Consider the following 13463-nt stretch of genomic DNA (forward strand, 5'->3'; position numbering starts at 1 on the left):
CATAGCAAAATCTTAAATTCTTGTACCTGACAATATCTTTTTAAGAAATAAATAACATCTAAAAAAGGGTTTTCTAAAATGACCATATTTGTCACTAATATCCTTAATCCTAATATAAACTATTTCATACCACCGCACATGCTTAAGTATCAAAATAAACAACAAAACAATATTAACAACCACAAGAAGTTCTGCTTTTCTTAATTTAGCAAATGTTTAACAAAAAAAGATTTCAGCAACTTTTTTTAGTTTTTTGGCAAAAAAGTAATCCTTTGAAAAACAACTTTTCAAATTAGAGCAAGTTAATTGGGACTTGTAAAACTTTCCAATATTTCACAAACTCAACTGCCAAGCCTTAAAGTCTAGAGACATTATAACTTGATTGAGGCCAATTTCAATTTGAAAGGCAAGTGTAGCCAGAGGCAAAATAAAGACTTGCCAAAAAAGGCAGTTTGTGTGTTGCTTCTTGTCATGGATGTGCTATTTTAAGTCTTGCTGCTAAGATTCGGAGGCAATGTAGATCCAAAGTTGGCAACATTACAAGTTACAACACAATAGAGATGTACCAGGGGTACTTTAAATAATAAACCAAATTGTGTTGTAATATTTTTTTGAAATTAACAATTTTTTTCACTATCATAGGATGGTTTGTTCATAGGTTAAAAAACAAAAGAAAAAGTAACAAACCACTACAAGTAAGTTTAATGCTAAATATTTCAATCGTTGAATTGTACAGCTAAAACATCATTCTGTTCCTGCACTGCACTTATACCAAATACAATTGAGTGTGGAATGAATAACCATTATGATATTGCCCTAAAACAAGCGGTTTTAGACTCGCAAGTTCCAGTTTAAATGTAAATTGGAAGGTAAATAAGCGTAAATAAAAAAACTTCAATGACCTATGCATGTGTTCAGATAACTACGATTCATAATCTCAAAGATCACGAGAGTCCACAAAACTAAGTTTGTTAAAGTTTAGTAAAATGCTTTACAAACACTTATCATCAAACAGTTGGGGTTACAAGTACAACACCGCTACCACAAAGTTATCTAATTGGAAGTCACTAAGGAGTTTTTAATGATGTCTTTCTGTTGAACTGCGAATAACGTGCCTGGCATAACTTGAATTCGTGCACGCGCCGAAATATTTAAACACGCCTCAAAGGTTGTAGAATCCCTTCGTTGCTTTGACTAATGCGTAGCTCAGGAAATGTATCAGCATTGTACTTAACCTAGCAGTGAATTGCACTTTGTTAGTTGGCCTTATGGCAGACTTGCTTGAATGTGCGTAATTGTGGCTTTGTGGAGTGAAAATAAATACAACTGCTGACTAGAACGGTCTTTCTCACTAGCGTATGTTTAATATCCTAGTTGGCCGTTTTCTTATCAGTTTAATCAACGCTGCTAACATGGCGCTGCTAAAAAATCTGAACCGTTCGCAAACTGAACACACTCCAATGCAATCGGGTAGAACTAATTTATCTAAAGAACATAAAAAACTTTCTGATCTGTAGAACTAATTTACTAAATAAAAAACTTTCTGATCTGTAGAACTAATTTACTAAATAAAAAACTTTCTGATCTGTAGAACTAATTTACTAAATAAAAAACTTTCTGATCTGTAGAACTAATTTACTAAATAAAAAACTTTCTGATCAGCCAATTCAGCACTTTCACTGTTTCTTGGATTTCTTTATATTCTTCAAGCGCTGAATACAAATGTAACAATTGTTGCAAAAACACTAAACTAAAATTAACCCAATTGTCAGCAAAGGTTACGATGCCATAAACTCAACACGTGTCAAATATTCCCTTGACGGCGAAACATACGCAGCAAGGTTTTGTGGCAAGATCGCCAAAGGCAAAGTAATGAGTTCGCCATTTAAAACCACGTAATGCTGAAAAGTTGCGTTAACAGCTAAAAGTTTTTGCGTGACCTATTTAGGCGGCCGGCCCACTATTTAGCCACTGTTGTCATGTTGTGTGTAACCCAAAACCGCGGAATAAAACAGCAGCTCCTTTCAAATGACCACACATTATTTTTGTTGTGGATTTATTATACTGCATCCCTGTCAAATCAACAACATCACTAAATTACGGAAAACAAGTAATTATCAACAGTATGATTTGGTTAAAGAACTATAAACTTTAAAAAGGTGTGGCTGGAAAGACAATTGTGCCACGGCACTTTTTGTAATGATAAAGAATACCTATTATATTACAAATTTACATACAAGCAAGCAAGAAAAACTAATAGTGATATGGACTATGGTATTTAGCTATTGTCTTGTCATTTATTTGGGCTGGTTGCTCAGCTCTCTCCTTTCTATTGGTGAAAAACACCTGTCGTAATGTCCCAACAAAACTACATATCACCTACTTAAGCATGAACTTTGATATTTGTTCTCATTCTTACTACAACAATCAACAATTATGACCCAACAACGCAGATTGCAGTATTGGAAGGTGCGCACAATGCTACCTTGCTGAGTGATTTTGGTATTTATTCACCTGACTACAACTTCGACCATCCACGCCCAACGTTATCACATAAAACCTAATGACATCCGTTTAATGAGGCTCATTCAAAATTTATACATTTTTAGTGTAATGTAGAAATTTCACTGCGAATTTGATTTTATTCTTTTAGTGTATCGCCAGCTGAAAGAGTTTGATAACGAATGCTACGCATTACACTACAATAGCTTAAACCTTATAAAATTAACTGTTTGCTAAACTGATCCAAAGCATCTTAACAAAATACAGGAACAGCCCAAAATACCGTCGGTTACAAGAATCAAACTGCTGCTTACATTAAAACGTCGGCAGACAACCATTCTCAATAGGCGAGCACCACCAAGCTATTTATCCAACATTTCATATTTCAGCAAACAGCAAGAATAGCCAAGGAATTTCAAAGCGACGCTGAACAAATATTTTGATGAGTCAGCCGCTTCAAACTTGCGCGATAAAACCGGTTTAACTATTGTGTAAGAAAGTAAACGAACCAAGGCTGGTTTTATTCAGATCCTGAAAATGACGTCACGGCATTACGTCATGACCATTGAACTGTAATTAATGCTATGTTGTAAGGCTTGTCACTTTTCTCGTTCACATAGTTTCGGCTGATGCACGAACCGCTTGGATCCAGCACAAGACATATCAACTTAAATCGTGCGCTGATCGAATTAAACATTTCCAAATATGCGGGTTCGTGATTTGGCAAATTTTAATGAATAAATTGCAGCATTTAACGACTGCGCAATTAGCACCTATACAAAAAAACATCATTCGCGACAATTTTTGCTCATTTCGAAGCAATATTTGCGACTAATTCTGTATTTATCGATAAACACACTGTACATTTATAACCGGAGTATTGTGATAACAATCATCTTTTTACAGTCGGTTATCTTATTACAGGGTCAGTTGTCGATTTTAATCGGAATTTGGGTCAAATTTTTACGAGTATTTGAAAAAGTGGTTTTGTCCAATAGTCAATGTAAAATTTAAACTTATTAATCATTTAAAACAGAGGTTCCCAACGTGGGCGGTACCGCCCCCTTGTGGGCGTTGGCGATTTACAAGGGGGCGTTTTGGGTCTGTTTCTAATTTGGGGGGCGCTGAATGCACATAAGGGGGCGTTACATAAAAGTACTTATAGGCTAAATTTTATAAAAAGTTTACATAAAAATACTAACAAACAGAACTGTAGGTAACTTTTAACCTTGAATGACAACTTCCGTACTGCGAACTTGTAGTAGTTTTCCGACCATTGTTACGTAATAATTGACTTTCTTATATAAAGTTGTGGCGTTTCACAGTTTTATACGCGGCAAATTTAAAGCAGGGTTCGCCAACTTACGGCTCGCCACCTCTTTGACAACTAGACACGAGTCCATTTTAAATACTTTTTGACTATTTTAACTTAGTACAGGTATTTTTTTAACTTTTTTTTATTTTTTTCGGCAATGTAATAAATACTAGCACGAAATTTAAAAGAAATGTTGGTATACCCCCAAAACATCGCGCCCGCTTCGCTCGCCAGGTGCGCCAGGACTTAAAGAGCTTAACAAACACTGAATTACACTATCTATAAACACTAAGGTTATCGCGTTTCCTCAAACTAGCTTTATTACACTTTTCATTGGTAGTATGGATGAAAAAAAACGAGGTCCGCCTGATTCACAATTGTTCTCACATTCCAATAACACAATTCTTAGTTAACATTTTGTGCGGCCCATAGAGACCTTTCTGAGTTTGATTGGTGCCCATGGCAAGAAAAGGTTGCCGACCCCTGATTTAAAGTACTGGTGCAGAAAGTTAATTTTTTCCTGGTAATGACATAACCTGGTGAATTAATGTATCCATAAATTCCTATAGTGAATGTATGTTAGACAACCTAAAAAAAAAGACTGACAGCTTATCGAAACGAAAGTGAAGACAATATGATATTAAGCAGCGATTAGTATAATACTTTACTGTAAAGCAAGATGAGGGGGGCGATATAAAATAATAGTAAGCCCAAGGGGGCACTAGTGTCAAAAAGGTTGGGAAACACTGATTTAAAAGAAACTTCGTGAAATCAAAAAAGAATAATTTTTAAACAAACTAATGTTTAATCAAATGTTCAATCTTCGTTGTAGTTGATGCAATTCAACAACAACAGTATTAAGAATTACTTAGAGTGCAAAAAAGCAACGCCCTGATAAAGTGGTTATTGAGTGAGATTCGAACCCACAACCGTGAGTAAACAATAACAGCGTTATAACGACGGAAAAGTTCGAATCTCGCTGAGTCGTATTTTTTTAATTTTGCGTATAAAAAATAAATAAAAAGGAAAGAATATGCGATTAATCTATTGATAAACTTAAATTAAAACAATAGATATTCGGAATATAGTAAACTGTTAAATCATTCCTTGTTATGCTAAAGGTGAGTTGTTAAAAAGAAAATCACATCTGCCGAAAAACAAGACTGAAAAACTCTGGTAACTCCAAAAAAGTAAATTTGGTTTCGAAGTTATGAAGCTAATTGCTATTTCCTTAAATGTCCACACCGTCATTTCATACCGAGTCAGCAATAAGTTAAATCTAACTTAAAATATTAAAACAAGGGGTACTTGATTTCGTGCGATCCAAACTGGATATTTTATTCACGAACTCGCTGTACAACTTACCACACCGACTGCAACGTGAATAGGTTTGCTGAGCTATTTAGCAGGTCGCCAAACTAACAAGAACCTCTGATTGCACAGAAGGTGTGGACATTTAAGGAAATAGCAAGTAGCTTCATAACTTGCAAACCAAATTTACTTTTTTGGAGTTACCAGGGTTTTTCAGTCTTGTTTTTCGGCAGATGAGCTATTTAGCAGGTCGCCAAACTAACAAGAACCTCTGATTGAACAGAAGGTTTTAACTTGCAATGCTAACATATTGGGATGGAACGTGGCTTGCAACACTTTCGTCAGTGGAACCTTGTGAAGCAGCGATTCTTCAACTTTTCACCTTGCCGACCCCTAAAGTTTTAACAACCTCCACATGTTGGTTTGGATTTCAAAAAATACCCTAGGCAGAATAATTTTATTGCAACAAAACTTTGGGAAATATTGTTACGTAAAGTGCTAACCAATGGTTAACTTTCATTGTGGTTCAAAAAGTCCCTGGGTTTATTTTTATATTTATTTTATCAGAGCATTGGAAATCAAAATCAGGTAACAATTTGTCTTTTTCAAAAACGAATTCAACTTTGCAATGTCATTTATAAAAAAAAATAAAAATAAATATTCCTTAAATAAATCGCGATTAAATAAATTTTTGCCGAAAAAAGACTGAAAACCCCTGGTAACTCCAAAAAAGTACATTTGGTTTCGAAGTTATGAAGCTAATTGCTATTTCCTTAAATGTCCGCACCGTCATTTCATACCGAGTCAGCAATAAGTTAAATCTGACTGGAAATGAGAATCAGGTAACAATTTGTCTTTTTCAAAAACGAATTAAACTTTGTGATGTCATTTATTTAAAAAAAAATATATTCCTTTAAAATAAAGTGCGAGAAAAAAAAATAGTCGAAACTATTTCAAGCGAAGAGCGAAACTTGTTTGTGGCAAAAACTGCGATTTTGGCAAAATCACGAAGCGTGACGAAAGGCTCAATGCATACAAGGTGCGGGTGCAGTCGAGCGTGTCGGGTCACGTGCGTGAAATTCCTAGCATTCCTGACGTTTTGGATAAAAGGCAGCGGAGAGTGGACGTAATAACAACGACATCGGGATTATGAATAGCAACAAAAAGCGAGATGCTTTCACAAATACGGCCTTCAGTCGTTTTATGACATACTAAAAATGAACTATTGTCGGTTTCAGTAATCTGCACATGGTCGAATAAACGCTAAAATGGTAGTTGCTTTACGCATTCTATTAATATAGTAATTTTTAATGATATTCTTTTAGTATATTTCTTTTAAAAATCCCTTGCGTGATGTTAGTTGTTTAAAATCTCATTTTAAAAATGTCGTTTATTTTGTCCAGTGTGTTTACTGTTACATCAATATACGTTTTAACGTGCTGTTAACTTAAAAGGTTGAGAACCCATGAATTACAGAAACGTGTTAGGGTAATGATCTCGAACACCAAGTTCTAAAGAAACGCATTTTAGTGATTTATCATTTTTAGTCGGTGATTTTTAATGTTTTATCCCGGTATGCGGGGTTGAACAAAAAATATATTTATTTCGTTAATTTTGTTGCTGTTAAACCTTTACAACGAGCATAGTTTCAGGTTTACCAGAACTTTGGATGTGCGCTGACGTTAGTTTCGCAGGGGAATTCCAAAGGCATTGAGGCGGACATTTTAACGCGGTTTCTTGTTTCTGCTTCGGCGAATTTTCCGCGGATTTTTGCCAAAGCGCATTATTTTACCTTGACACCAATCATGACTTAAAACGAATTTGACCTGTTTATGTACAAACGGCTCTCTAGGGTCGGTAAAATAAGCCCTAAGCATGTTTTAAACTCACATACTTTTTAAGGTGATATGTAAACCGCTATATTACAACCAAATTGATAAAAAATAACTTCAATGAAGCCACGCATTGCCTGGTTAAGCGTGGAGTGTTACTTGTACTACGTTGCACAGGTTTAGCGTCGTTTCACAGCGAAGGTGGAAACGTTCATCAGCAGTTAGGAACTCCACAGCACAACATTTCCGCTCGTAACCGCTTTAATTGTGAGTGGTTGTAAACGCACGCTTCATTGTAATTCTAACATGCCTTTCCTGAAACGCCAAGCACGGAGATAATTCGGTTTTAAGTCATTACTTTAGTAAAATCCCTCAATAACTGATCTCGGAAAACTGCGTGTGGCCAGTAGGCCTATACATATCTTACACAAAGTGCTCCATCTTTAAAATTGTAGTTTTTATCACCTTAAAAAACTATCAAAACCTTAACTGTGTTGCTCATTACCTCAACAAATGAACAAGCAAACAACAGTGATGTTTATCACTGTCAAACTTGAACGATTGCAGAAGTGTGAAGTCCCCAACATGAAAAGGTAAGAGTACCTATTAAAATTGCAACTACGATGCTAAACCTTCGCACAGCAAAACAACCGCGCGCCAACCAACACAGGTTTATAGCAGTGTATGTAGTTATGTAGATGTGCTGTGTGTCAAACCCGGAGAGGTTCCCACGAAACATCGGAAGCATGAACATCGGTTCCCACCATTGCACTGTGCTTGTGGGTCCGGCGCAAATGAGTTCGGTTGAAGTAGAATATGCAGCGGTGCCCATTAACAATGCGAAACATTAACAAACGCGGTGTAAACTTTGTTTAAGGCCTCCACGAAAACTGCAATATTTTTTTCAAACTATGTGTAGAAATCGATTATCGCTAATCAAGTTACATTTGAAAAACATTTTCGAGCTGAATAATTCGAATTGGGTTGATAATGGACTTTTTAACAAATTCCCCTTTTTTTTGTTCACAAAATGGTTTATATCATAAAACTGTAATTCTGATTATTTGAGGAAAGTTCCAAAAACTACTAATTACCCTTACTATGGACTATTTGGGACACAGACAGGGTTGGAACCAGGGGCGTGTGGCCATGGCCCCTCCCCAAGCTGAATTTTTACCTATCTTAACTAGGTAAAGAATTTTTTTCTAATTGAAATTATGTCTCTAATATATTCTTTGCCCTTTTGTTTGATCGTACGCTTTCAATTAAAGATCAACCAACATAAAATTAGATAAAGACAAATTTCACGCTGCACGCGAGTGTTTTTGCAGTTATATAATATAAAAAAACGTCACGTTTTTACGCAACTTTGTGACGTCATTTCTGATTTTTTTCCAATTTCCCCCAAATAATAATTCTGGCGGCCCTCGCCCACAGAGCACAGACATGGTGGAGGCAAACTAAATAAGTTGAGTTACTATCAAGTGTTTAATCCCACGCAGCGGCCCTCCTAACAAACCGGGTGGTCAGCTGATCAGTAGGCTGGCACTAAGGAGAAGCAAGATCGTAAAACGCAAGTTTATTGTTCATTGTGCGACGCGGAGTCTCTCTGGCAAGGCTTGTTGGGGAACCAACTGCTGATCGAGAACTGAAAACGGAAATTTCCACCTGAAATTACTTAACTTACGCTAGTACAAACATAAATACCTCATTGCGATTTTTGAATCCTAGTTTGATCTGTCATTAAACGACAAAATTAAAATCGATATTTCTTCAACTGCAATAACGTTTTGTTCAAACAGCCTCACTACGGTTTCCAATTCATGAATTTTTGTGATTTTTTACGCGTATCTGCCCTACATCATTTAAGGTGCGAAAAATAAAAAAACAGATATCGGATCCGGTTCATTTTGTAGCGTTCTTGTGATGAAACAAGTGTTCTGTAGAAAGGTCCACTAGCACGACCACGCTGTTTGTTCAGTGTATTACAGCGGCTGAAAATCGAGTCTAACAAGTCCAACCCACCGCACTGTTTACTTACTACACTCACTCCCATATACAACACTCAACCAAGAGCTGCGTTTTCAACGTTCTTGATACATATTTAGTTGTTCTTAAACTCCTAAAATATGACATATCTACATTTTTGCAAATATTTTTTTAAAAACGCGTAAATGCAAATGCTATTTGTGCACTTATTTCCTATCACCGCCCAAACATACAACGTTTATATCAATTCCGCTAATCTTAAGATAAACACGCTTTATTCGGTAAGACTGGTCACGCGAGTTGCCCTAAGTGACGTAACACTCGGCAAAATGGTCGTACTGTGACGTAACACACAGCAAACTGTCGGCGCCGGGGGCAACGATTTGTGCGGTGGTCGCAATTAGCGGGCAATTGTTCAAAGCAGTAAAACAAGACGGACGAAACTTCAGCGGAACAAACCAATTTGAAGCTGTTCAAGGTTTAAATTAAAGTTATTCATGTATTTTTCTAATTTTGGATTGTATTTTTTATGTACATTACTTTTTTAAAGGTATTTTTCTCACTAACCAATTCAATGAACAACATTGTGACACATGTATGGTTGATTGGTTGTGCTTCCCCTGGTTCAAAGTGCAACAACACGATATTGTGAAGCAAAACATTAAGGATTTTTTTTTTAAAGTTTTTCTAGTTTGCTTATTGAAAACCAGCAAACGAAAAAAAAAATTTAAACTTTTTATCAATCACAAAATGGAAAAAAATAGATTCAACACTCATACAGCTACTTAAAGTGGCTTATCTAATGTAAAAATTATTTTTTGTCAATGTTTGTATATATTCCCTATTTTGCAATTCAAACACCCACTTTAAAGCCAGCACTGGCAATGAAATTATTTACTCAGTGATGTTAAACACAACAACATCATTTACCTTTCACTGTAAAAAATAGGCTTGAAAATAAAGTTACAACAACACCCTAATTTTGTGGCTAAACAAATGTATTTAAAAAATAAACAATCGTACAACATAATTCCATTTAACAAAGATAGAATACATCTATGTTTTTTGAAAAACTTTTTGCTTAGCACAGGGCGCCACATTTGGAAGTTTTTCTTTAAATGAATTTTAATTTTTGTTAACAACAGTAAAATAATAAATAAAATAGCAATAGTTGGTTTCTTGTAGTTTTACAACAGACACATTCAAGCTGGCGTAATGGTAGGTTGAGCTAGCAAGCAATACTTTATGTGTGAGATATTAGATTAAAACATTAAACCCGAGTAAACCGGCAGATTTGGTGATTGACTGATTGACAATATTTACTGAATGTGGGTGGGTAGGTCATCATACAAGCACATGGATAAGCATTACTCATAGTCAGTTGCCACATAACTCAAGGTGGATGACATCACTGTCTGAAAACTCAAGTGGTAGAAGCGTAGGAGAAAATACCACCCTACAACTCAAGTGACGACGTTGTGTTTCACTAAACATTAACAACACAACCTAGTGCACAATTATATGACTTTAAATGAAAACTCCTAAATTTAACTGATTTTTTCTAAATTTAACTGATTTTTTCCAGCTTTGCTAAACCATACATTGTTTTTTTTAGGTTAAACCTGAATGCACAGGCTACTTACATGTTACAAACTTACTAAATATTTAATCTACTTAATATGTTTATAAAATTGAATGTTTTCTGCTATACACTTTTTAATTAGTTTTAATATGCATCACTAAAGTAAAATATTAAAAAAATATATCTTAGGAAATGATACAACGATAGTTTGGCAGAACAGAATGGGCATGATTTTGCCCTTTTTAGATACAATTGATGCAAAAATTGTATTAATCTCTAAGTCTACTTGCAAACACAAAAATAACCAAAAAACTAATATTCAAAATACATTAAATTCTTTGCTACAATATATAATGCCTTTTATGAATATAGAATGCAAATACAAATATATACAGAACAAACAAGTGCATTTAGAATATCTACAAAAACACCCTAAGAAGAATATAACTATATGCATGTATATACTGCTCCACTTATAATGTTCATTTCATTAAACTTCTTTGAATGGTGAATTCACATTTACAAAGTTTTTGATTCTGGTTAAGCTTACAGGCCACCTAGACATTGAGTAGACTTCCTAAATCATTCCCTGTGGATTAGTTTGGGACAGGAAGACAATATTGATCGAACGCATCTATGGCAAACACACTTATCTCTGCAAATATCACATTATGACCGTACATTGTACATTACGGCTGAATGGTAATTTGAAAATGTTTTGGCTGGTAATTATTAATATTTACTAAGAGAAGTGCTTTGAAATAAAAACAGGTACAGAAATAATCAACATTTGAAAAAAGATTTTTTAGACATTTTTTTTTCTTTTTAATCAAATAAGTATATAACCATTTGTTTAATTAAGGGTTGGCAAACGAAAATTCCATAACTTTCATAGCAATGATTTTAGTTATTAGGGATGTAAACATAAATTATTTCACAAACTTAAACACAATTAAAACTGACAAAAACAAAACAGCTCAACACAAAGTTTATTTCAAACAACATTTTAAATCTTATATTGATCATATGTACCATGCAGCCCTGAGATCTTGCTGAGGTCTGCAATAATTTTGCAGACTGGTGAACAAGTCACTAAATAACTCTGATATATTTAACAATACATCCTGGTTTACGGCACCTAATAAAAAAATCGGGGCTCTTTCAATTTGGCACGTAGAAGGTAACGCAAAAAAATAAAAAGGTATGGTCTACAAATACTGCATACCGCAACACACATTATTTGGGGTAGGGTGTGGGTTAGAATTTGGGTTTGGGTGAGTCAATTAATAATATTGCTTAACCTACCCAAACCAGCACACTAATCCAAATAATGTGCGCTGTGGTATGCAGTATTTGCAAACGTTTTTTTGTGTTACTTTCTACGTACCAAATTAATAGAGGCCAAAAAATCTTGCATACAAATTATGTGCCAAAAATTGTATTTATCTGTCTACTCTAAACAAAGTCACATATATGAACAATGAACATGTTATATCAAAATAAAGCATTCAATATCATGTAACCAAAAGATTTAATGAATAATGTTAAGATTCTGATTAAATAAAGTAACTATGTAAGTAATACCATGCAAAGTATTGCAAACTACAAACAATGGAAATATCAATCTAAATCAAAAACAAGCTTTCCTTGGACGGAAGTCTGGTGCCGAAAAAGCTCTTTCTAAACCATGTTCTTGCAAAATGTAAACAAAGGTAATAATTCTAAACTTTATTGTCCTCATAAAATAACTTCTGACCTCACAAATGTAAAGTAAAGCAACGACAAACCTCACAGAAGGAACTGAAAGCAAACATGGTTGGGTTGATGTGAAATTCCCGCTGATGCAGCAAATATTTACGCAGCAAACCTTAGCAGATGCACGCGAAAAACAAAAGGTTTTATTAACCAGGATTTACTATTCCACTATCTGCAGCTTTATTGCCAGGACAGATCGTTTTTTAATGAAGATTAACCCCACATAATTTTAAACAACTACGTACGTGTTAGTGGCATACAAAATAAAACATTGCTAACCTAACGCCACTTCAATATTCAAGTTTTACTGTACTGGCAAAATGTTCGGTATTGTTGGTAAAATTTCAAGAATAACTAACTTAAACCATCTCTTTCCACTTTCTTTCGGTCGAATGCAGACTAGTGTTTAAAAATCGTGACCCCAGCAAACTTTGCCCAGACTGAATTCGCATTTCGTGTCTGGAAACTGATTTTGGCGCAGCACGCTTGGGTATGACGTCACACCAACCAACGACAAAACATTGCTGCGATCTTCTCTGCCGCCCACTAGCGGTAAATTAAACTTTAAAATTATACCGCTGAGTGGTTTGCAATAGATCCCGCCAAATGCATAATATTGCGAAATTTCAAGATAAATGTTAATAAATTAGCTGCGAAGACTTGAAATTGACCTAACCACGCAGTGCTGCCGCGGATTTTTCATAATCAAAAATACAAAATGTAGAATTATCAGAAATAAATACAATTTCCCCCAATTCCTCACTAACTAAAAACTTTAAAAAGATAAACGCACTTTTAGCTTTATTGCCCGCATTGACAAAGTTGAGGAGTTATTTTTTTGTTTTTCCCAGACTTCTGTTTCTATTCATATATAAAACGTCACAGATTTTCACTAAAACATTCATGAAATTCGTATATAAATTTCTAAAAAATCCGGTATTGATTATTAAGTTGAAAACTGCTGTCTGTGCCAAAGCAGGCAACCAAACTGGATTCCAATTAACCAAGTTTTTATTGTTGTGTGAGTTTGTGAAGCGATCAACTGAAGGAAAGGATTGCGATAAAAACGTGGAAAAAAGTGACGCGGCAAATATACTAGAGACACTTAAAAGCACAATTAACAAATGCACAAGAAAACAAATTTAGTTGAAATTTGGCAAAATACCGGCGTTATTTG

The sequence above is a fragment of the Ascidiella aspersa genome, chromosome 5, assembly GCF_963924565.1.
Source record: "Ascidiella aspersa chromosome 5, kaAscAspe10.2, whole genome shotgun sequence".
NCBI classification, from domain to species: Eukaryota; Metazoa; Chordata; class Ascidiacea; order Phlebobranchia; family Ascidiidae; genus Ascidiella; species Ascidiella aspersa.